Genomic DNA, 23,721 nt, shown 5'->3' with positions numbered 1-23,721 from the left:
TTAGAGAAAGTTGATATAAAATGTATCATTTATAAATCATCATTTATTATTATCAATGATAATTGCATAATGTATTATGTATATACAAAGTAAAAATAATATAAATTAGAATTATATAATTATTACATTCAATTATAATGTATCATTTCCGTAGCTATCGTCTTATTTTATTCTGAGTTACAGTCAATTCTGAATTATTTTTTGAATTATTCTCAATTACAAATTTATTAGTGATAAAATGTTATGAAATAATTTCCAAATTAAGTTGTAAAAAAGAAATGTTGTATCCGCGCGGTGTGAAATGACCACACCCATTATGATTTCCTCCACAGTTTTACAGCAGTTCTGCAGCTCGGCTGGGCAGTCCTTGACCTGCGGATCTCCATCGGTGTCGGCGCGAATTGTCGGTGGCACAGCGGCGGCGGAAGGGGTGTGGCCGTGGCAAGTCAGCCTGCGATATCTGGGCAGCCATATTTGTGGGGGGTCCCTGATCAGCAGCATGTCAGTTCTTACTGCTGCTCACTGCCTTCAACAGTAAGTTCCCCTATTACACCACAGATACAGCGGGAGGGGGCTATATGCGTTCCGGGATTTAAGGGGATTTTATTATTCCTTGTCTTCATAAGATGTGCAATATGTTACTGTGAACATAGTAAAGAGTAGATGAGTAGAGGGGGGCGAATTAGAACTTTTGCCAGTTTTTTATTGTTAGAGAATGTGGGATGAGAATGCCAAGGACGGAAGGTCACAAGAAATACCCAACACGTTTTGGGGTTCACCTGCCCCCTTCATCAGGGCTTGTGTTGTATTCTGTATCATCATATCCATATTTTTTTGGACCAGCATGGATTCACTGAAGTACTATTCCAGATTAAAGTCAGACATGTTAAGACACAGGGACAGGAAGTGAGGAAAGTGAATCTCCTTAAAGTGTTACTAAACCCAGGACCCTGTATTCACTATATCTGATCTCCCACAGTATACAGGACATGGAAATGCCATTATTTTAGTAAATATAAACTGCTAAGTACCTTTTCCCATCAGCAGTATATAGCAGTCTTGTGACTTCTATCAGTGTCTGGTTAAAGCTTGTGGGAGGAGTTTTCATTCTCCTCTGACTGTCCTATGAGGCTGCAGGGCCCCTGACCCTCTTTCCAGACAGCACTGATTGGAATTGGGCTCAGTGCCGCAATCAAGGGGGGTACAACCCATACATGTACATTCAGCCTAAAAATGTATTCTGCTACATTTCTTTCTCGAAAACAACCCTAATCAGTGTATAATTTGAACGGATTCCATGCCAGTGGGCGGGTCCTAGGGAATGTTGGTGGTTCAGTTTCTTTCTCTGTCTCAAAAGTGAGACATCACTGTCCTACTGACACCAATCTTTGCCCTACTGACTCGGTCCAATGCTCTACTGACTCCGTCCACTGCTCTACTGACACCAATCTTTGCCCTACTGACACCATCCACTGCTCTACTGACACCGTCTACTGTTCTACTGACACCGTCTACTACTCTACTGACACCGGCCACTGACCTACTGACACCAATCTTTGCCTTACTGACACAGTCCACTGCCCTACTGACACCTTCCACTGATCTACTGACACCAACCTCTGCAATACTGACACCATCCACTGCTCTACTGACACCGTCCTCTGCTCTACTGACACCATCCACTGCTCTACTAACACCGTCCACTGCTCTACTGACACCATCCATTGCTCTACTCACACCATCCATTGCTCTACTAACACCGTCCTCTGCCCTACTGACACCATCCACTGCTCTACTGACACCATCCATTGCTCTACTGACACCAACCTCTGCCCTACTGACACCATCCACTGCTCTACTGACACCATCCATTGCTCTACTGACACCAACCTCTGCCCTACTGACACCGTCCACTGCTCTACTGACACCGTCCACTGCTCTACTGACACCGTCCTCTGCCCTACTGACACCATCCACTGCCCTACTGACACCGTCCACTGCTCTACTGACACCGTCCACTGCTCTACTGACACCGTCCTCTGCTCTACTGACACCGTCCACTGCTCTACTGACACCGTCCTCTGCCCTACTGACACCATCCACTGCCCTACTGACACCGTCCACTGCTCTACTGACACCGTCCACTGCTCTACTGACACCGTCCTCTGCTCTACTGACACCGTCCACTGCTCTACTGACACCGCCCTCTGCCCTACTGACACCATCCACTGCCCTTACTGACATCGTCCACTGCCCTACTGACACCGTCCACTGCTCTACTGACACCGTCCACTGCTCTACTGACACCGTCCTCTGCTCTACTGACACCATCCACTGCTCTACTGACACCGTCCACTGCTCTACTGACACCATCCACTGCTCTACTGACACCATCCACTGCTCTATTGAGATACACACGTGTGTTTGTGCTCTGGGGCACACACCCTAATACAATAGGCTGCGCACACCAATGGGTCCAGCGCTTTTCTAAAACATCTCTCGTTAAGTGCTGAGCGAATGATTTTTATTACTGTCAGTGCAAATATTCAGGAGATTTTTCCTCACTTCCAGTCCCCATGAAAGAGTGTCACCATGACAGGAAGCAATTCAATAACTCAGTAATGTGGACAAAGAGAGCAACAAAAGTACTTTTATTAGGGGAGTGGGGAACTGATAGAACATCTGTCAGGTATTGACCTCTGTGTCTTCCTGTCCTGGTGACACCACACCACACAATCTGATTTCCAATGCTGGTGACACCAGGACAGGAAGTGAGGGTCAACTTTCTCAATAGAGACATGGGTAGCAATAACACGTTGGGTATTAAATGATAGCGGTAGTCTGTTCTTCCACTTTAAATATACCATTGAAAGCATTTTGCTACACCAGGTGATAGGTGCAACAAAAATAGCCATTGATCCTGCCAGACATTCAGTGCTGGCCAGTGTCCTATACACTGGGCATTGTTATTGGCCCTGCTCAGTTCTCTATCTAAACTACATAACCCCCCCCCCATGTTATAGAAAAGGGGGGGGGGAATCCCACCCTGGCTGACAACGCAGCTCCTCCATAGGCACAGTACAGTGAGAGTTCTCACCCTAAGAGAGGATATGTATTACTGGCAGGCAGTAGCCCAGGGAGAACATGCCCAACTGCACCCCCACCAACCCAAGATGTATGTGTGTGCCAGCAACCCCCCCCCCCCACAGAAACACTGAGCACCCCCTATGCATTAATTCCCCCTCCTCCCAGTACAAATCCACATCCCTGCTACTCGAATGCCCCCCTCCAAAAAAAATTAAAAATATTCACACCTCCTAGCACAAATCCTCTTCCTCTAAAATTTCCCCTCCTAGTACATATCTTCCAACCCCCCACTTTAAATCCCCCCCCAAGAACAAGCCCAACAAGCCCAACCCCCAATTCCCCTCTCAGCAGAAATCCCCCCCCCCCTCCTACCACAGATTTCCCCCTCCTAGCACAAATCCTCTACCCCTAAAATTTCCCCTCCAAGTACACATATTCCACCCCCCCCCCCCACTTTAAATCCCCCCTCTGAGCACAATCCCTCCCCCAATTCCCATCCCAGCACAAATTCCCCCCCTCCTAGCACAAATCTTCTTCCCACACCCCCCTCCCAACACAAATTATCCCCAACCCCTCCTCCTAGCACCAATCCCCCCAACACAAATTCCCCCTAATCCCCCCTCCTAGCACAAATCTTCATCCCCCACCCCCCCTCCCAACACAAATTGCCCCGATCCCCCCTCCTAGCACAAATCCCCCCCAACACAAATTCCCCCCAATCCCCCCTCCTAGCACAAATCTTCATCTCCCCCACCCAACACAAATTCCCCGCAATCACCACTCTTAGCGCCTCCTCAAATTTCCCCTCCTAGAACAATACTTACCCCCTGCCATCCCCCAAATCCACCCTTCCAACACAAATCCTCCCCTCCCCCCATCTCCCTGTGGCGTCCACTCACTTCATATAATACCACAGTGCCCCCATCCCGGCCCTGCCGGCAGGATCACCAGGTGAAAACAAACCAGGAAAAAAAGGCAGAAATAGAAAAAAATAATGCAGCCACCACATCTAAGGAGAGGTAAGCTGCAGATATGTTTCATTTTAGTTCCTGGGTTTAGATACACTATATCCAAGCTTCTGTCGCTGTTAAAAGAAAATCCGTTATCTACTTCTGTGTATGATCATCATTTTCTTTTTCAGCTCAAAGTCTCCTGCTGACTACCAAGTGTCTCTCGGCACCTATAAACTGTCACAGTATAACTCAAATGCGGTGGTCTCCAAGGTGGAAAGGATCCTTATTAATTCCACATATCAGTCGTATGTTTCCGGAGGGGACATCGCTCTCCTGAGACTCTCCAACTCCATCACCTTCACCAACTTCATCCAACCCATCTGCCTGCCCTCAGCCTCCATCACCTTCTACCCCAACATGTCATGCTGGATAACCGGATGGGGCAATGTTGCCTCTGGAGGTGAGTCTCAGAGCCCCGGGGTCATGGTCACAAATACAGATGTAAAGGATTGTTGTTGGACAATCCTCGGGTCTTCAACTCTGGTAGAAGAGTTGCTCCTTTATTTTTTTGCAGTCTAGTGTTGCATTTTAAGATGTATGTACAGCCATAATATTGGATCGAGTACTAAAGGCAGGGCTGTTTTTAAGGCAGGGCAAAAGGGGCAGCTACCCTGGGCCCTGTCATTGTTGTGGGGCCCAAAGCAGCTGCCTCATACTTGCCAACTATCCTGGTTTAAATTCCCTTGCCCCTTGAGGATTTAGTCCTGTGCTGTGTCCTGATATCTCAGTGTGAAGTGCTGCTGCTAATGCTGCTTAGCTCTGCCCTATTGTGTACAGATGACTCAGAGGCAGACCCTGTGTTTACATGTAAATTACCAGCATTCATATGTAAATAGTGGCAGCATTCACACGTTAATAGCAGCGGCCGGCGGCATTGACATGCTCTCCTGAGGTCATATCCACAGTAATCTCTAGCATCCAATCAGCAAGCAGAAATCATGTGCTGTAACCTCTAGCAACTAATCAGTGAGCCGCAATGTGTGATGCAACCTCTAGCAACCAGTCAGTGAGTGGTAATGATACACTGTAACCTCTGGCAACCAATCGCAATAGCTGCCTGATCTGATTCAGTAAATTGATTTTGAGTCTAGCTGCTATTTATTGTATGTCTCAGAACAGGTGGAGAGCAAAACTGCATGGAGGGGCCCAAGAAAAGTTTTGGCCAGGGTCCAATCAATATTAAAGACGGCCCTGACTAAAGGATTGTAATCTTGGTAAAAGCAAAGCTCCCAACTGCCCCTGATTTCGAGGGATCGTCCCTGATTTAGAACCAAGTCCCTCATTCCTCCTCATTTGTCCCTCATTTTGGTCTCATCCATATAGTTGTATATAAAATGCACTTTTTATATATCAAAAAGTGTTTTCCAGTGCTAAACCTTTCATCTTATTTCTAAATTGCTGCATTTGTAAATTCCAAAAGCCAATGTAAAGAAATAGAAGTGGTAAAAAAAAGCACTCGTGGGTTTAACAAATCTTATATTTTTTGTACAATTCTCCTTTAAGGGGGTGTGGCCAGGGGTGTGTTCTTTGCCTGTATATTTTTGCTGATAGGTGTCATTACCATCTCAAAAAGTTGGGAGGTGTGGACACAGCATGAGCCTGTCAGTGGATCTGGTGGCCGCGATGGCCGCCGGGACCCACTGATCGATTGACGAAAAACAAGCTCTGGACTGCCGTACTCTTCAGAAGACCACTTTCTTTTATTGGAAAATCACATCACAGCTCAACAAACACAACAAAGGAAAAATTGCTGACATTTCAGGCTATGAATAAGCACTACAGCTAGTGCGAAACGTCAGCAATTTGTCCTTGTTCGCTGTGTTTGTTGAGCTGTGATGTGATTTTCCAATAAAAGAAAGTGGTCTTCTGAAGAGTGCTGCAGTCCAGAGCTTGTTTTTTCGTCTGTTGCTAGTGGTAATAGCCAGCACCTGTGGCTTCCGAGCCGAAGAGACAGTTTACAGCCTGCATGTGTGCTCCTGGAGCGGGGAGATCCCTTCTCCTTCATATTACCCACTGATCGATCACAAGAGAGGCAGAACGGTGGTCTGCCTATGTAAACGAGGCACACCGCCGTTCTGTGAGGGAGGAAAACGGAGAGCTTGTGTTTCTAAGCAGAAACAACGGATCTCTGTTTTCCTCCAGTCACAGCATCCCTCCCACTGTTAGAAAGCATTACCTAGGAGCACACTTAAAGTGGATGTAAACCTGAATTTATATATTTTTTTTTTTTTATGTCATAATGTAAAGTATAAGATTTCCTATAATTTGAGCCCAGTCTTGCCACAAAGAGTTCATCCAGCTCTGAGCGATCCTCTTTTATTCTTCAGTGAGATAAATCTTGACAAACAGAGAAAAACTTTATCAAATCCTCCCCCTTGCTGTGAGTGACGGGTGATTTACATATCTTGTTCCCTAGCCTAAGACATGCATTCTTTTTCAATTCCCACCCCCCCTCCTTTCTTCTGCTGCTCTGCAAGGATTGGCTGTTTCACACCTCAGCATTATTGGGCATGCTGAAGTCATGTTGGGACTTTTCTGGGTTTTGACTGGATGTTGGTGATCATAGCAGAAGTTCAGTGTAAGAAATACACAGGAGAAAATGCATGTTGATAAGGGGAGTGTAGAGGTGGGCGGGGAGTCTACTGACATCACGACTCCACCCACTGAGCCCTGGAAAACAGACCCACTCACAGAATCTGCAGTTTTTCGGGTCTCATAGCAGACAGAGGGGGGACATTTGACAGATAAGTATACATACAGGAGGCGTGTATATCCTTCTAGATAACCAATATTGCAGTAGTTTAGAAAGGATGAGAGTGGGTTTACATCCACTTTAACCCTTTGATCATTTATAAATTTCTGCATTTGTGAATTACAAAGTCCAGTATGAACGATTAGTAGTTGGTAAATAAGAGCACTTGTGGGGGTAACAAATCTTTTTTTTTTGTAGGACTCTCCTTTAAGGGGGCATGGTAGGGGGTGTGCTCTATGCCTACATGCTTTTGCTAATTGATGTCCCTCATTCTCAAAAAGTTGGGAGGTGTGTAAAAGTGTGGCGATTGGAATTTTAACTACTGGTTGGGAACTCTCCGGCTCAAATCTGGGTTACCCCTGAAGGGCATTATTATTGCATGTGCCTGAAAGGAGGAGACACGACCCTTGTTTTGACAGCCTGATAATGTCTTTAACCACTTGCCAACTGGCTCACGCCGATAGACGTCGGCGTGCCTGTACATCCTTCCGTTAAAGCAGGATAGCGGGTGCACGCAGCGTAAACTGTTGGCGCTGTATAAACCCTGTATAATAATAATTATTATAAAAATGATACTGTACATTGAAACATGACAGGTTACTAAGAGGTCCACTTTAGGTTTCTGTGGAGAACTACTGCCATAGAATTCATAATACTGGAGTGTCTTATGCCGCGTACACACGACCGGACTTTTCTGGCAGAAAAGGTCAGACGGTCTTCCGGACGGACTTTTGACAGAGTTACGACGGACTTCCAAGCGAACGAACTTGCCCACACACGGACTAAAGTCCGTTTGAAAGTCCGTTTGTTTTGAATGAGATGACGTACGACGGGACTAGAAAAGGAAGTTCAATAGCCAGTAGCCAATAGCTGCCCTTGCCTCATATTTGGTCTGTCGGACCAGCATACAGGCAAACAGTTTTTCCGGACAGGGATTGAGTCCGTCGGACAGATTTGAAACATGTTCTATTTCTTGGTCCGTCTGAATTTTTTAACCACTTCGCCCCCAGGCCAATTCTGACATTTCTCTCCTACATGTAAAATTCCTAATTTTTTTGCTAGAAAATTACATAGAACCCCCAAACATTATATATATGTTTTTTTAGTAAAGACCCTAGAGAATACAATGGCGCTCATTGCTTTTTATCTCGCACGGTATTTGCGCAGAAATTTTTCGAACACGTTTTTTTCAGAAAAAAAACAGTTTCATGCTTAAAAAAATAAAAAGTAAAGTTAGCCCAATTTTTTTGCATAATGTGATAGATGAAGATACGCCGAGTAAATAGATACCCAACATGTCACGCTTCAGAATTGCACGCGCTCGTGGAATGGTGCCAAACTTTGGTATTTAAAAATCCCCATAGGCGACGCTTAAATTTTTTTTACTGGTTACATATTTTGGGTTATAGAGGAGGTCTAGGGCTAGAATTATTGCTCTCGCTCTAACGTTCGCGGCGATACCTCACATGTGTGGTTTGAACACCGTTTTCATATGTGGGCGGGACTTACGTATGTGTTCGCTTCTGTGTGCGAGCTCACGGGGACAGGGGCGCTTTAATTTTTTTTTTTTTATTGTTAATTTTATTTTTATTTTATTGTTAATTTTATTTTTATTTTTTTAGTTTTACACTTAAAAAAAAAAAAAAATAATTGATGACTTTTATTCCTATTACAAGGAATGTAAACATCCCTTGTAATATGAATATGGCACGATCGGACATATTTACAGTGAGATATGGGGTCAATAAGACCCCATATCTCACCTCTAGGCTGGGAAGAATAAAAAAAAAAAAAAAAAGATCCTGGCTTCCTAGCCAGATCGGCGCCGTTAATTTGAATGCAGACACCGGGCGTGACGTCATAACATCGCGCCCGACCTCCAAACCATCATAGAGTCTCCGGGGATGATCTAGTCCGCCGGAAATCTCTATTATTACTTGCTGGAGCAGGCGGATCCTGTGACCGACTCACCGATGGAAACGGTGAGTCGGTAGAAGCACCGGAGGGTGGTGGGAGGGGGGGTGTCCCCTCCCACCGCCCGTAAGAGCGATCAATCGGCGGAACAGCCGCTATGATCGTTCTTATGGTGCAGGGAATCGCCGGCTGAAAACGGCAATATCTGATGTCTGTGGCCTCAGGCATCATTTAGAAATAACCACTGAAAGCCCATGATGTCAATAGACGTAGTGTGGGCGCCAAGTGGTTAAAGAAAAACGACCGGATTATCCCACATACTATCGGACTATCCGACGGACTGATTCTGTCTGACCTAATCTGCCGGAAAGTCCGGTCGTGTGTACGCGGCATAAAAAATGTTTTCAACCCATTGGTTCCCAGCTAGATGAAAATGTATCGGTTGTGGGTGATCGTGGCCTCCAAATTACGTAGATTGTTTATCAAGCTAGAAATGGTTTCCAGAATTGCACATCGCCACGCTGAGTCAGTTCTGAGAACTAGCAACCACAATAATGCCTTTCTTATCTGTTCCACAGTTGTCCTACCAGCCCCAAAGACCCTCCAGCAAGTAATGACCCCTCTTATTAGCAGAGACACCTGTGACCAGTGGTACCACGAATATTCGGGAATCAACTCCAGCAAGCCCATAATTGCATCTGATCAGATCTGTGCTGGGTATATCAATGGGCAAAAAGACTCATCCCAGGTGGGTAAAAAGTCATAAGCCCTAAGGGAATGATCTGTACACTGTTTCATACACAATTGTTCTTTACTAAAGACAAAGTCCAGTTTTAAGCTATATTTCATGTTATACACAGGGCTTTTTTTCAGCGGGAACGTGGGGGAACGCAGTTCCGGCACCTCCAGCACTGAATGTATCTAATGGCAATGAGTGTTTGGTTGTGATGCAATGCACAGTCTATTGATACTGGCTGCAGGGGCATCTGTTTTTGCAGGAGAGAAGGAGTTATTGTTGCTGAGGAGGTCAATTGTCGCTGGAGGGGATCTAATTCTGTGGGGGGTGGCAGTGGTTGGGGGTCTTGGTTGTCTATCGTTGCTGGGGAGGTCTATTGTTTTTGCAGGGGTCTTATGTTTCTGGGGGGTCAGTTGTTGCTTGGAGGGATCTACTGTTTCTGGCTGCTGGAGGGTATATTGGTGCTGTTTGCAGGGAGATCTGTTGTTGCTGCTGGGGGTCTAGTGTGTTGTGAGTGGTCCATTGTTGCTGGGGGGTGGGAGAGATCTATTGTTGCTGGCTGCAGGGGATCTATTTTACTGCCTTTCTTGTTATCATCAACAAATTCCCTACAAATTATTTAGTGCCACAAATGTTACTTGGTTCTGTATTCTCTAAATGGTGCAGTGCTTGGAGGTGGGTAGGGGGTGGAACCAAGGAACGGTGCTCGGAGGTGGGTAGGGGGTGGAACCAAGGAATGGTGCTCGGAGGTGGGTAGGGGGTGGAACCAAGGAATGGTGCTCAGAGGTGGGTAAGGGGTGGAACCAAGGAATGTTGCTCAGAGGTGGGTAGGGGGTGGAACCAAGGAACGGTGCTCGGAGGTGGGTAGGGGGTGGAACCAAGGAATGGTGCTCGGAGGTGGGTAGGGGGTGGAACCAAGGAACGGTGCTCAGAGGTGGGTAGGGGTGGAACCAAGGAACGGTGCTCAGAGGTGGGTAGCAGTCCCTCTGTGGGGTGACAACAGAGCAGTCCCTCTCTGTGGGGTTACATGAAAGCAGTCCTTCTCTGTGGGGTGATATGGGAGCAGTGCTTCTCTGTGGGGTGACGTGGGAGCAGTCCCTCTCTGTGGGGTGACATGAGAGCAGTCCTTCTCTGTGGGGTGACGTGGGAGCAGTCCTTCTCTGTGGGGTGACAAGAGAGCAGTCCCTCTCTGTGGGGTGACATGAAAGCAGTCCTTCTCTGTGGGGTGATATGGGAGCAGTCCTTCTCTGTGGGGTGATATGGGAGCAGTCCTTCTCTGTGGGGTGATATGGGAGCAGTCTTTCTCTGTGGGGTGACGTGGGAGCAGTCCCTCTCTGTGGGGTGAAATGGGAGCAGTCCTTCTCTGTGGGGTGACATGGGAGCAATCCTTCTCTGTGGGGTGACGTGGGAGCAGTCCCTCTCTGTGGGGTGAAATGGGAGCAGTCCTTCTCTGTGGGGTGACATGGGAGCAATCCTTCTCTGTGGGGTGACGTGGGAGCAGTCCCTCTCTGTGGGGTGACATGGGAGCAGTCCCTCTCTGTGGGGTGATGTGGGAGCAGACCCTCTCTGTGGGGTGACATGGGAGCAGTCCCTCTCTGTGGGGTGATGTGGGAGCAGTCCTTCTCTGTGGGGTGACATGGGAGAGGTCCTTCTCTGTGGGGTGATGTGGGAACAGTCCCTCTCTGTTTTTAGAATGTAACTGCCTACTCCCAAACTGTTATTTGAAATAAAACCCATAGCCAAGTATTATACTACACATTTTTTTTTATTGTGATTTAAAAAAAAAATAAAAAATTAGACATGCTATCTGCCACCAGAACGTAACCAAAAGTGCATTCTATGCATCCAAAAATATAGAAAATATACCAAATCAAATCATTATTCAACTAAAAAATAATGTCAAAGAAATAACTCCAAGGCCAATAATAAATTACATGTTATCTCCTCTGATTCCGCAACATGTCTGGTTGGCGAACGGCCGTTCAGAAAAAAACTGAAAAGCATGAAATGAAAAGTGTGAATCAACACTCACCAAACTTCTACTAACATGAAATTAGCAGAATGAGCCCAAAGGGTGGCGCTGAAGAGCTGAAAAACAACATATTACGTCTAGTACATCACTACGTTCGTAACCGTTGGCCAACAACCGTGTGTATGCAAGACGAGTTTGGGCCAACGCCCTTCGGACAAAATTCCACGGTTTTGTTGGCCAACAATCCGATCGTGTGTACGAGGCTTTACTTGTTTGTTGCCTAAATACTGAAATTCACACTTAAAACTGTATTTTTTATTTTTTTTACCTTTGGCTGTGCCAGTAAATGTTGGGTGTCTTGCCAGTAAAATTTCAATCTGGTAGGTCGTCAACACTGCTGCTGACGTTCTCTGATGTGATGTCTGTTTGCCTATGAGATGCTTTTATATTCGAGTGATAACCAGTGGAGGACCCGGGAGATTCTGGAGTCTGCGTTTTTTTTTTTGTTTGGTGGCCCTTGATTGGATGGTTTCCGCACTGTTGAGAAAAGAAATTTGCCTAGCAACCTAACCGGGAGGGTGATACGATATATTTTATGGACTTATGTTATTATATTGTTTACATGAAATAGTTACAAAATGGTTTCATTTTTATTGTTTGCTTCAAATAAAAGCTGAAGAAGGGGGGAAGCTTTTTTTTTTTTTTTTTTTAAAAAGGGCCAATGGTTTTATTTGATGCTCGTAACCATTAAATATTTTAAAAAGTTCTTTACGTGAAATTAACTTTTCTACTAGTCTCTTCTCTGACCCATTCAAGAATTTGCCATCTGGCAAACGCTTAATTCGTCGCTATCAGAGGCGTAGCTTGCCTCGGATGAGAACAAGGTCAACCTCCATACTATAGATCTATATCTGCTTACGGTATATAAACCAAAACCAACATTTACGTCTATCGGCACACACATCGGTGATTTGCACACCGGACAGTCAATACTACATGGATTAATTGCATATTAATTTGTATCTTGCAGGGTGACTCTGGAGGACCTCTGGTGTGTAAAGTTTCCGGGACCTGGTACCAGGCGGGCATTGTCAGCTGGGGCAGCGGATGTGCGGAGTCCTACCGGCCAGGCGTCTACACGTATGTGCCTCTCCATAGGGACTGGATTGAGGAGAATGGAGTGCCGGCTCTTCTGCCCAGCATATACTCATTTATCCTCACTTTGATAATACTGCTACGCTAATTCCACTATACGACAACTGTGACCTGGAAGCAATTCATTCAAAAACAAATAAGGCAAAACTTTTTGAATAAAGTATGGTTGGGTTATAACCTTCATGTCCTGTCCCATAATAGGAAGTGAGAGGAAATCCCTGAAAAGTGAGGAAATCCCTGGTTTTCAACAGAACAGTACTATCCCCTCCCCCCCCCCCCCCACCTGTTTTGGTTACAACCCAACATTTTCTTTCATTTTTACTTTCAGTGGTAATGGTCAAAAGAACAAATAGGGCGAATGTCCCTAGTTTTTCCTTTAGTTATGCTTTAATGAAGAATTGCAGGTAGGGCAATCTATACATCTAACTGTGTATATGCTATACCTGTGGGATTCATTTAGAACAGGGGTATCCAAACTTTCTAAACAAAGGGCCAGTTTACTGTCCTTCAGACTTGGAGGGGGCCAATATAAGTAAAATATAACTGACATCGGTGGCAGTAAACAATGCCTCGTCATCAGTAGTATTAGTGGCAGGAATAGTGTCCCATCATTGGTGTCAGTGGGAGGAATAGTGCCCCATCATTGGTATCAGTGAGAGGAATAGTGCCCCATCATTGGTGTCAGTGAGAGGAATAGTGCCCTATCATTGGTGTCAGTGAGAGGAATAGTGCCTTATCATTGGTGTCAGTGGGAGGAATAGTGCCCCATCATTGGTGTCAGTGGGAGGAATAGTGCCCCATCATTGGTGTCAGTGAGAGGAATAGTGACCCATCATTGGTATCAGTGGTAGGAATAGTGCCCCATTCCTGGTGTCAGTGGGGGGAATAGTGTCCCATAATTGGTATCAGTGGGAGGAATAGTGTCCCATCATTGGTATCAGTGGGAGGAATAGTGTCCCATCATTGGTGTCAGTGGGAGGAATAGTGTCCCATCATTGGTATCAGTGGTAGGAATAGTGCCCCATTCCTGGTGTCAGTGGGGGGAATAGTGTCCCATATTTGGTATCAGTGGGAGGAATAGTGTCCCATCATTGGTATCAGTGGGAGGAATAGTGTCCCATCATTGGTATCAATGGGAGGAATAGTGCCCCATCATTGGTGTCAGTGGGGGGAATAGTGTCCCATCATTGGTATCAGTGGGAGGAATAGTGTCCCATCATTGGTGTCAGTGGGGGGAATAGTGTCCCATCATTGGTGTCAGTGGGGGGAATAGTGTCCCATCATTGGTGTCAGTGGGGGGAATAGTGTCCCATCATTGGTGTCAGTGGGAGGAATAGTGTCCCATCATTGGTGTCAGAGGGGGGAATAGTGTCCCATCATTGGTATCAGTGTGAGGAATAGTGTCCCATCATTGGTGTCAGTGGGAGGAATAGTGTCCCATCATTGGTGTCAGTGGGGGGAATAGTGTCCCATCATTGGTATCAGTGGGAGGAATAGTGTCCCATCATTGGTGTCAGTGGGAGGAATAGTGTCCCATCATTGGTGTCAGTGGGAGGAATAGTGTCCCATCATTGGTATCAGTGGGAGGAATAGTGTCCCATCACTGGTGTCAGTGGGAGGAATAGTGTCCCATCATTGGTGTCAGTGGGAGGAATAGTGTCCCATCATTGGTGTCAGTGGGAGGAATAGTGCCCCATCATTGGTGTCAGTGGGGGGAAAAGTGTGCCCATCATTGGTATCAGTTTGAGGAATAGTGTCCCATCATTGGTGTCAGTGGGAGGAATAGTGTCCCATCATTGGTGTCAGTGGGGGGAATAGTGTCCCATCATTGGTATCAGTGGGAGGAATAGTGTCCCATCATTGGTATCAGTGGGAGGAATAGTGTCCCATCATTGGTGTCAGTGGGAGGGATAGTGCCCCATCATTGGTGTCAGTGGGAGGGATAGTGCTCCATCATTGGTGTAAGTGGGAGGAATAGTGTCCCATCATTGGTATCAGTGGGAGGAATAGTGTCCCATCATTGGTGTCAGTGGGGGGAATAGTGTCCCATCATTGGTATCAGTGGGAGGAATAGTGTCCCATCATTGGTATCAGTGGGAGGAATAGTGTCCCATCATTGGTGTCAGTGGGAGGGATAGTGACCCATCATTGGTGTCAGTGGGAGGAATAGTGCCCCATCATTGGTGTCAGTGGGAGGAATAGTGCCCTATCATTGGTGTCAGTGGGAGAAATAGTGTCCCATCACTGGTGTCAGTGGGAGGAATAGTGCTCCATCATTAGTGTCAGTGGGAGGAATAGTGTCCCATCATTGATGTCAGTGGGAGGAATCGAGCCCCATTGTTGGTATCAGTGAGAGGAATAGTGCCCCATTGTTGGTATCAGTGGAAGGAATTGCATACCACTGTTGGTGTCGGTAGGAGGAATAGGGCCTCATATCAGTAGGAGGATTAGTACCTCAAGGGTCAGATAAAGGCAAGCAAAGGGCCCCTGGGCCACAGCTTGGAGACCACTGCTCTAGAATATGGAAATGACTGTCATTAGGCACCACTACTACATCACTACTACCACAATCCGCCCTTGCTTCTGGGTCCCTTGCCAAGCAACTGGCCTGCTGCTTTCTAAAAAGAGGAGGTTGGCCACTCAGCCAGGGTGTCATTCAGAGACCAGTTTGCATTTTCCCGATTGATGTAAATCGTTCTCTGACCGAACAAGGTAATGACGTGGGGTCTTGGTAATCGGAGAAGTTTGCATTCATTAAGAAAACGCAAAGCATTCTTTGAATGAGGTCCATGCCCAGTGGCCGACCTCCTGTGTTCACAATACAACAGGGCAGCCCTTCCGCAAGGGAACCCTCAAGCAAGTGGAGATCAACGTAGTAGTGGTGTAGTAGCAGCAGTGCCTAGATAGTGATTTCCAGATTCTACAGTAGGGTTTCTCAATCAGGGTTCCATGGAGATCTAGGGTTCCTCCAGAGGTTTCCAGGGTTTCTTTAACCACTTCAGTTCCGGACCAATAAATACCTTAAGGACCAGAGGTCTTTTTGCAATTTCGCACTGCGCTGCTTTAACTGGTAATTGCGCGGTCATGCAATATTGCACCCAAACGAAATTTGCGTCCTTTTCTTCCCACAAATAGAGCTTTCTTTTGATGGTATTTGATTGCCTCTGCGATTTTTTTTTTTTGCGATATAAATGGAAAAAGAGCGAAAATTTTGAAAAAAAAAGATATTTTCTTCTTTTTGTTTTTTTTTTTTTTTTTTTTCCATAAAATGTTTATTTATTTTCAAAGAAAGAGGTATAACAGGTAGGACTTGATGTACAAAATGAGAAAAGTACAAGTTGGTATCACAGACAATAACAATGGCATAGATAAAACATGTGAACAGTCAAATCGGACAAGGTTTCCTATTGGAGAGTAGAGGTGAATCCTACCCAGCATCTCCTATTAAAACTAAACACAATGTTATGTCCCCTACGCCTCTACTCCTTTCTTTTTCCTCACCACGAATGCAAGCACAGGAGGCGATAAGGGGGTCGCAGTTCAGTTACAATGTAGCTCAGCACGGGGATATTCAGTCTCCCATGGCAATCGGTCCAAAACCCCAGTGAGTAGTGGAGTGAGGTGGAGGAAGGGTGATAAAACAGCAGTCATAAGAGAGGCGCAGGGGGCTGGGGAGGGGTACACATAGTCAGTGCGAAGCCGTCAACCGTTCTCGGGATGGGTGTCTGCGTCAAAAGTCTAGACCCCATACAGGGGGGTAGTCAAGTCAAATGAAAGAAGGAAAGAGGGAAAGAACAGGTATGAAAGGAAGGACAAAAAAGAAGGGGATGGGGGGATAGGGAGTAGGAGCCCCGGTTGGGGGGGGGGAGGATTTCTCTCCGGGCTCCCCCAAGTGTCCGTGTACAGAATGAGGGGGAAAAGCGATAAAGCGAGCTGGCCTACATATCCCGGGACCGCGCGATCGAGGTGATTCGGGGCAGATAGGGTTACCCAATTTAGACAAGCGATCACCCGCTAAGTTGGAGACTAGTCTGGTTGGCCCCTTTCTTTTTGTTATAAGAAAAATCGAATAAACTAAATTTTAGTCATACATTGAGGGCAAAATTTATTCAGCCACATGTCTTTAGTAAAAAAAATGTCAATAAGCGTATATTTTTTGGTTTGCGCAAAAGTTATAGCGTCTACAAACTAGAGTACATTTTCTGGAATTTACACAGCTTTTAATTTATGACTGCCGATCTCATTTCTTGAGGTGCTAAAATGGCAGGGCAGTACAAATCCCCCCCAAATGACCCCATTTTGGAAAGTAGACACCCCAAGGAAATTGCTGATGGGTATGTTGAGCCCATTGAATATTTATTTTTTTTGTCCTAAGGGATTGAATAATGACAAAAAAAAAAAAAAAATTTTTTTTTACAAAAAGTTGTCACTAAATGATATATTGCTCACACATGCCATGGTTATATGTGGAATTGCACCCCAAAATATATTCCGCTACTTCTCCCGAGTATGGGGATACCACATGTGTGGGACTTTTTGGGAGTCTAGTCGCGCACGGCACCCCGAAAACCAATCACCACCTTCAAGATTTCTAAGGGTGCAAATTTTTGATTTAACTCCTCACTACCTATCACAGTTTCGAAGGCCATAAAATGCCAAAATAGCACAAAACCCCCCAAAATGACCCCATTTTGGAAAGTAGACACCCCAAGCTATTTACTGAGAGGCATGTTGAGTCCATGGAATATTTTATATTTTGCCACAAGTTGCGGGAATATTACAAACTTTTTTTTTTTGCACCAAGTTGTCACTAAATGATATATTGCTCACACATGCTATGGGCATATGTGAAATGACACCCCAAAATACATTCTGCTGCTTCTCCTGAGTACGGGGATACCACATGTGTGGGACTTTTTGGGAGTCTAGTCGCGCACGGCACCCCGAAAACCAATCACCACCTTCAGGATTTCTAAGGGTGCAAATTTTTGATTTAACTCCTCACTACCTATCACAGTTTCGAAGTCCATAAAATGCCAAAATAGCACAAAACCCCCCCAAATGACCCCATTTTGGAAAGTAGACACCCCCAAGCTATTTACTGAGAGGCATGTTGAGTCCATGGAATATTTTATATTTTGCCAAAAGTTGCGGGAATATTACAAACTTTTTTTTTTTTTGCACAAAGTTGTCACTAAATGATATATTGCTCACACATGCTATGGGCAGAAGTCAAATTACACCCCAAAATAAATTCTGCTGCTTCTCCCGAGTACGGGGATACCACATGTGGGGGACTTTTTGGGAGCCTAGCCACGTACGGGACCCCGAAAACCAAGCACTGCCTTCCGGATTTGAATATAAAATGCTACCAAAAAACCTGTTAGCGATGGCAGGGATCAGGCCTGACTCTGCGATCGCTGCAGTTATGTGTTTAGTGTTTTGTAAGTGACAGTGATCGATCGATACTGCACTTGGGTGGGCTGGGCAGAGGGGCAAAACGCAGGTGCCAGCAGGTATTTGGGCTGATCCCGCTAACAATGCGTTTTTTTGGAACCCTAAACTGCTGGGGACGCTAGTATAGATCTGATCAGATCAGATATTGATCTGTTCAGATTCTATACCACTACGGGAGGTGTATGCTTTGCGTGTGGGTGTTAGCGGTACTGGCACTAACCTAGCGCTGCCTGGGGCGACGCAGACCCTGACCCTAAAACCTAATTGATATCACCCGCCGGGTGATCAGGGGGTTAAACCTTTATTGGGTAATAAATGGTGGGTGCCCTGATGCTATAAAAAACAAACTAACCAGAGTCACCCGTAACACTTATACGGTGATCAGTGGTGAAAGGGTTAACTAGGAGCAATCAGGGGGTTCAAATTTTTATTAGGTAGTATATGGGGGTCCCTGGCGCTATATAAAAACCTGACGGGGAACCTAAATAACTAACTGGCTAACCAGCGTCACCAGTGACACTTATACTGTGATCGCTGGTGAAAGGGGGTGAAAGGGTTAACTAGCAGCAATCAGGGGGTTAAAAACATTATTGGGTAGTATATCGGGGTACCTAGCGCTATAAAAACCTGGCGGTGAACCTAAAAAAATAACTAGCTACCTAGCGACACTAGCGACACTGATGCAGCGTTCAGAAAAATTATCGCTTAGTGACACTGGCAAAAGGGGGTGAAAGGGTTAACTAGCGGAAATCAGGTGGTTAAAACCATTATTGGGTAGTATATCGGGGTACCTAGCGCTATAAAAACCTGGCGGTGAACCTAAAAAAATAACTAGCTACCTAGCGACTGTAGCGACACTAATGCAGCGATCAGAAAAACGATCGTTTAGTGACACTGGCAAAAGGGGGTGAAAGGGTTAACTAGCGGCAATCAGGGGGTTAAACCCATTATTGGGTAGTATATCGGGGTACCTAGCGATATAAAAACCTGGCGGTGAACCTAAAAAAATAACTAGCTACCTAGCGACACATGCAGCGATCAGAAAAATGATCGCTTAGTGACACTGGCAAAAGGGGGTGAAAGGGTTAACTCTAGGGGCAATCAGGGGGTTAAATCTTTATTGGGGGGTGATAGGGGGCTACCCTGGACCTAACACTAACTGTCCTGACAGTTTTTACTGTCACAACTGACACTGAATGCATTGATCAGTAAAGAAATGATCAATGCAATCAGTGACACTGTGACTGGGGGGGGGAGGGGGGGCGGGGGGGGGATCGGGGGGCGATTGGGGGGGGGATCGGGGGGGGTGTGTGTGCCTGTGTGTACCTACATGTCAGTGTAGTGTTGGTGCACACTTACTTTTACTCTTCTCCTCGTAGTCCGGTCAAAAAGACCGCCCCGAGGAGAATGACATCACTTCCTCCTTCCTGTGTAAACAATACACAGGGGAGGAAGCTTCTCATTGGCCAGGAGCGATCCAGAGGGGGTGGCCGAAAACCAATGGCCATCCCCTCATCACGGAGCGCTCCTGGACCGAATCGGACCGCCGTAACCAGCGGGAGGGGGTCCGATCGGACCCCCCACCCGCTGGAAGGCAATCACGTAGATGTACGTGATTGTGCCTGCCTGTGCCATTGTGCTGACGTACATTGGCAATACGGCGGTCCTCAAGTGGTTAAGCAATGCCTTTCAGATAAGTTCCCATTGACACCATTGATCTTTTACGAGGTGAATTCTTCAAAATAACCACAAGTGTAGGGAGCATCCTTCCCACAGACCATCACACTAATGTATCAGAAGGGGGTTCCCTGGGACCAGAAAGTTATCTCAAAGGTTCCTTTGTGTTGAAAACATTGAGAAAGGCTGGTCTAGAGGGACCCCCCAGGTATGGTATATCCATAGTTACATTGGTCCAAGCTGGACTATGTATAAAATATCTATACCTGGAATTTGTCTTTAAACTCACTAACTATTCGAAAAATAATAACTATTAATTTGAGAATCTCAGAGAGCCTGCCAGCATTTTTATTTTTTCTTAATTAAATATTGTTATTTTTTTTCTGAACTTGCTAAATAAAACATTTTATTTTAAAATAAAACGTGTTGGTTCAAGTAAATATAATTGGTGTCCGTTTTCCCAAGGAACTGGAATAAGACACATAAACTGTAAACATTTTTTGTTTTTAATATTTTTATTATATTTTTATTAGCATTTTCATCAATATCAAGTAAACAAGTAACTTTATATAATTATGAAACACAAATTACACAAAAATCATAATATATTAAATATCTCTAGAATATATCAAAGACAAATCTATAATCACATATAGTAAAACAAGGAGAGTCCCCAGCAAGGAACAACGAGGAAAACCCCTTTTTAACCCAAACACATTATAAACATTTCCAAGTGGACATTCCGAAACTGGGAAAATTATTTCCTATTCTCTCTCTCTCTCTCAAAAACTTTTAGGAGGGAAGTTTAAGGAAGAAAAACTTACATTTAAATGTCCATCAATGCAGCCTTATCAGTGTCCATCTGCAGCCTTGCCCAGGGGCCAAATTTGGACATTTTCACTTAGGGGTGTACTCACTTTTGTTGCCAGCGGTTTAGACATTATTGGCTGTGTGTTGAGTTATTTTGAGGGGACAGGAAATTTACACTGTTATACAAGCTGTACACTCACTACTTTACATTGTAGCCAAGTGTCATTTCTTCAGTGTTGTCACATGAAAAGATAGAAGAAAATATTTACAAAAATGTGAGGGGTGTACTTACTTTTGTGAGATACTGCGTATACACTAGGTTGACAAAAGTATTGGGACGCCTGCCTTTAAGCGCACATGAACTTTAATGACATCCCAGTCTTAGTCCGTAGGGTTCAATATTGAGTTGGCCCACCCTTTGCAGCTATAACAGCTTCAACTCTTCTGGGAAGGCTGTCCACAAGGTTTAGGAGATGTGTCTATGAGAATGTTTGACCGTTCTTCCAGAAGAGCATTTGTGAGGTCAGGCACTGATGTGGACGAGAATGCCTGGCTCGCAGTCTACACTCTAATTCATCCCAAAGGTCTTCCTGTTCCAACATGACTGCGCACCAGTGCACAAAGCAAGATCCAATAAGACATGGATGAGCGAGTTTGTGGTGGAGGAACTTGACTGGCCTGCACAGAGTCCTGACCTCAAACCAATAGAACACGTTTGGGATGAATTAGAGGGGAGACTGCAGGCCAGGCCTTCGTCCACATCAGTGCCTGACCTCACAAACGAGCTTCAGGAAGAATGGTCAAACATTCCCATAGACACCCTCCTAAGCCTTGTGGACGGCCTTCCCAGAAGAGCTGAAGCTGTTATAGCTGCAAAGGGCGGGCCAACTCAATATTGAACCCTACGGACTAAGACTGGGATGACCTTAAAGTTCATGTGTGTAAAAACAGGCATCCCAATACTTTTGACAATATAGTGTGTGTGTGTGTGTATATATAAATTATATATATATATATACACAGTATATAATCATGAACAGTGTACAGTGGTCTAATAACATTGTTCATCCACATAGTGAGGGATACCTAAAGTATAACTTATCTCAAGGCCATTACAGGAACTACCTGTAGATCTTGCCAGTGTCCTTGTCACTTCTTGTAAGCTAAACTACAAGCAGAACCATATTATCTTCCTATTGTAAACTACAAGCAGAACCATGTTATATTCCTATTGTAAAGTACAAGCAGAACCATGTTATCTTCCTGTTGTAAACTACAAGCAGAACCATGTTATCTTCCTATTGTAAACTACAAGCAGAACCATGTTATCTTCCTATTGTAAACTACAAGCAGAACCATGTTATCTTCCTGTTGTAAAATCCCATTATAGCTCACGTATCAGAGATGAACAAAGGCGGACACATGTGAAGTCCAGTTTTGGTGACAACCATGCCTTCCTCTATAGATATAATTTGGAGAGCGAGTATTATCACCCTAGGATAGAAAGTGTGCCACTGACAGGAACAACAGGTGGGGAAAAAAAAGCCTACAATAAAGAAAACGAATGCAGCCACCACATCTAAGGATTGGTTACATTTTTGTGTTTGGGTTTAGATACATTTTATGAAAAGGAAAAGGATTTGAAGGATTTGGCATGTAAAAAAAAAGATAAAAAAAAAAAAAACACCCAACACTATGAATGTAACCCCCAATATTTGACCTATAATCCTATCATTCTACATCAAACACTTTGACATCAAACGGTATGAAAATTGTATTAATAGAAGTATTTAACCTAGCGCAGGAAGAACGCTATCTGTGGAGGCATGGAGTTTGTTGCATGTGGGATGTGAGTCCTGTTAGTGGAAACACTTAAAAGAGAAGTATGGGATTTTTTCTTAGACTCACACTTACCCCCCACCCACACCTACTTGTCCCCGGGCGGCTCTAAGGCTGAGTACTGAGCATTCAAACACCCCTGATCGCTCGGTACTTCGAGCTCTGGGAGCAGAGAGATAGTTACTGTCAGACACCAGCTCTCTGCTCTCCCCCCCCCATGCCGTTCGCTGGAGCGCTGGGCTATGAAGGGGGTGGGAGCATATGGCCCAGGCTCTCAGGGGCTCGCTGAGAGGCTGAGCTGGGTGTCGGTCCAGGCATGTGGGCGGATCCCGACTATATGGTCACAATCTTTTCAGTGGGAGCACTGAACTCATTCCAGGAAGGATGTGAGCCCTGTTAGCCCTTGTACACACGGTTGGAGAATACGACGGAATGTGTGCGATCGGACCATTTTGTCGGATATTCCGACTGTGTGTGGTCTCCATCGGACTGTTTCTGTCGGAATATCCGACGGACCAAGTTTTCCAACTTGTTGGTAAAATTTTCCTGACAAAATGCTCCAATCTGACATACTCCGATCATGTGTAGAGAATTCCGATCGGACAAAGTGCCACGCAGGCTCAGATCAAATTCCTACATCAAAGCTATTGGCTACTAGCCTGAACGTAGTCCTGTTGTAACTAAATAACGTCATCACGTTTTGTTTCCGACAACTTTGTCCGACCGTGTGTATACAACAGTTTCAGACAAAATCCGACGGACAAAATCCGACGGATTTGGTTGTCGGAATCTCCGACCGTGTGTACAAGGGCTAAGTGGGAGCACTGAACTCATTCCAGGAAGGATGTGAGCCCTGTTAGTGGGAGCACTGAACTCATTACAAGTAGGATGTGATCCCTGTTAGTGGGAGCACTGAACTCATTACAAGTAGGATGTGATCCCTGTTAGTGGGAGCACTGAACTCATTGCAAGTAGGATGTGATCCCTGTTAGTGGGAGCACTGAACTCATTACAAGTAGGATGTGATCCCTGTTAGTGGGAGCACTGAACTCATTACAAGTAGGATGTGATCCCTGTTAGTGGGAGCACTGAACTCATTGCAAGTAGGATGTGAGCCCTGTTAGTGGGAGCACTGAACTCATTGCAAGTAGGATGTGAGCCCTGTTAGTGGGAGCACTGAACTCATTGCAAGTAGGATGTGATCCCTGTTAGTGGGAGCACTGAACTCATTACAAGTAGGATGTGATCCCTGTTAGTGGGAGCACTGAACTCATTGCAAGTAGGATGTGATCCCTGTTAGTGGGAGCAC

The 23,721-nt window shown here is 45.3% G+C and overlaps 1 pseudogene; it reads left to right on the top strand.

The window, feature by feature from the left end:
- Positions 1-301: 301 nt before the first annotated feature.
- LOC143925626 (serine protease 33-like) lies at positions 302-22,449 on the top strand (annotated as a pseudogene).
- Positions 22,450-23,721: the final 1,272 nt, after the last annotated feature.

The sequence above is a fragment of the Lithobates pipiens genome, unplaced genomic scaffold (assembly GCF_037356315.1).
Source record: "Lithobates pipiens isolate NorthernLeopardFrog02 unplaced genomic scaffold, aLitPip1_a1.2 Scaffold_22, whole genome shotgun sequence".
NCBI classification, from domain to species: domain Eukaryota; kingdom Metazoa; phylum Chordata; class Amphibia; order Anura; family Ranidae; genus Lithobates; species Lithobates pipiens.
Note: the sequence above shows the minus strand (reverse complement) of the source record. Positions and strands in the feature narration are given on the sequence as shown.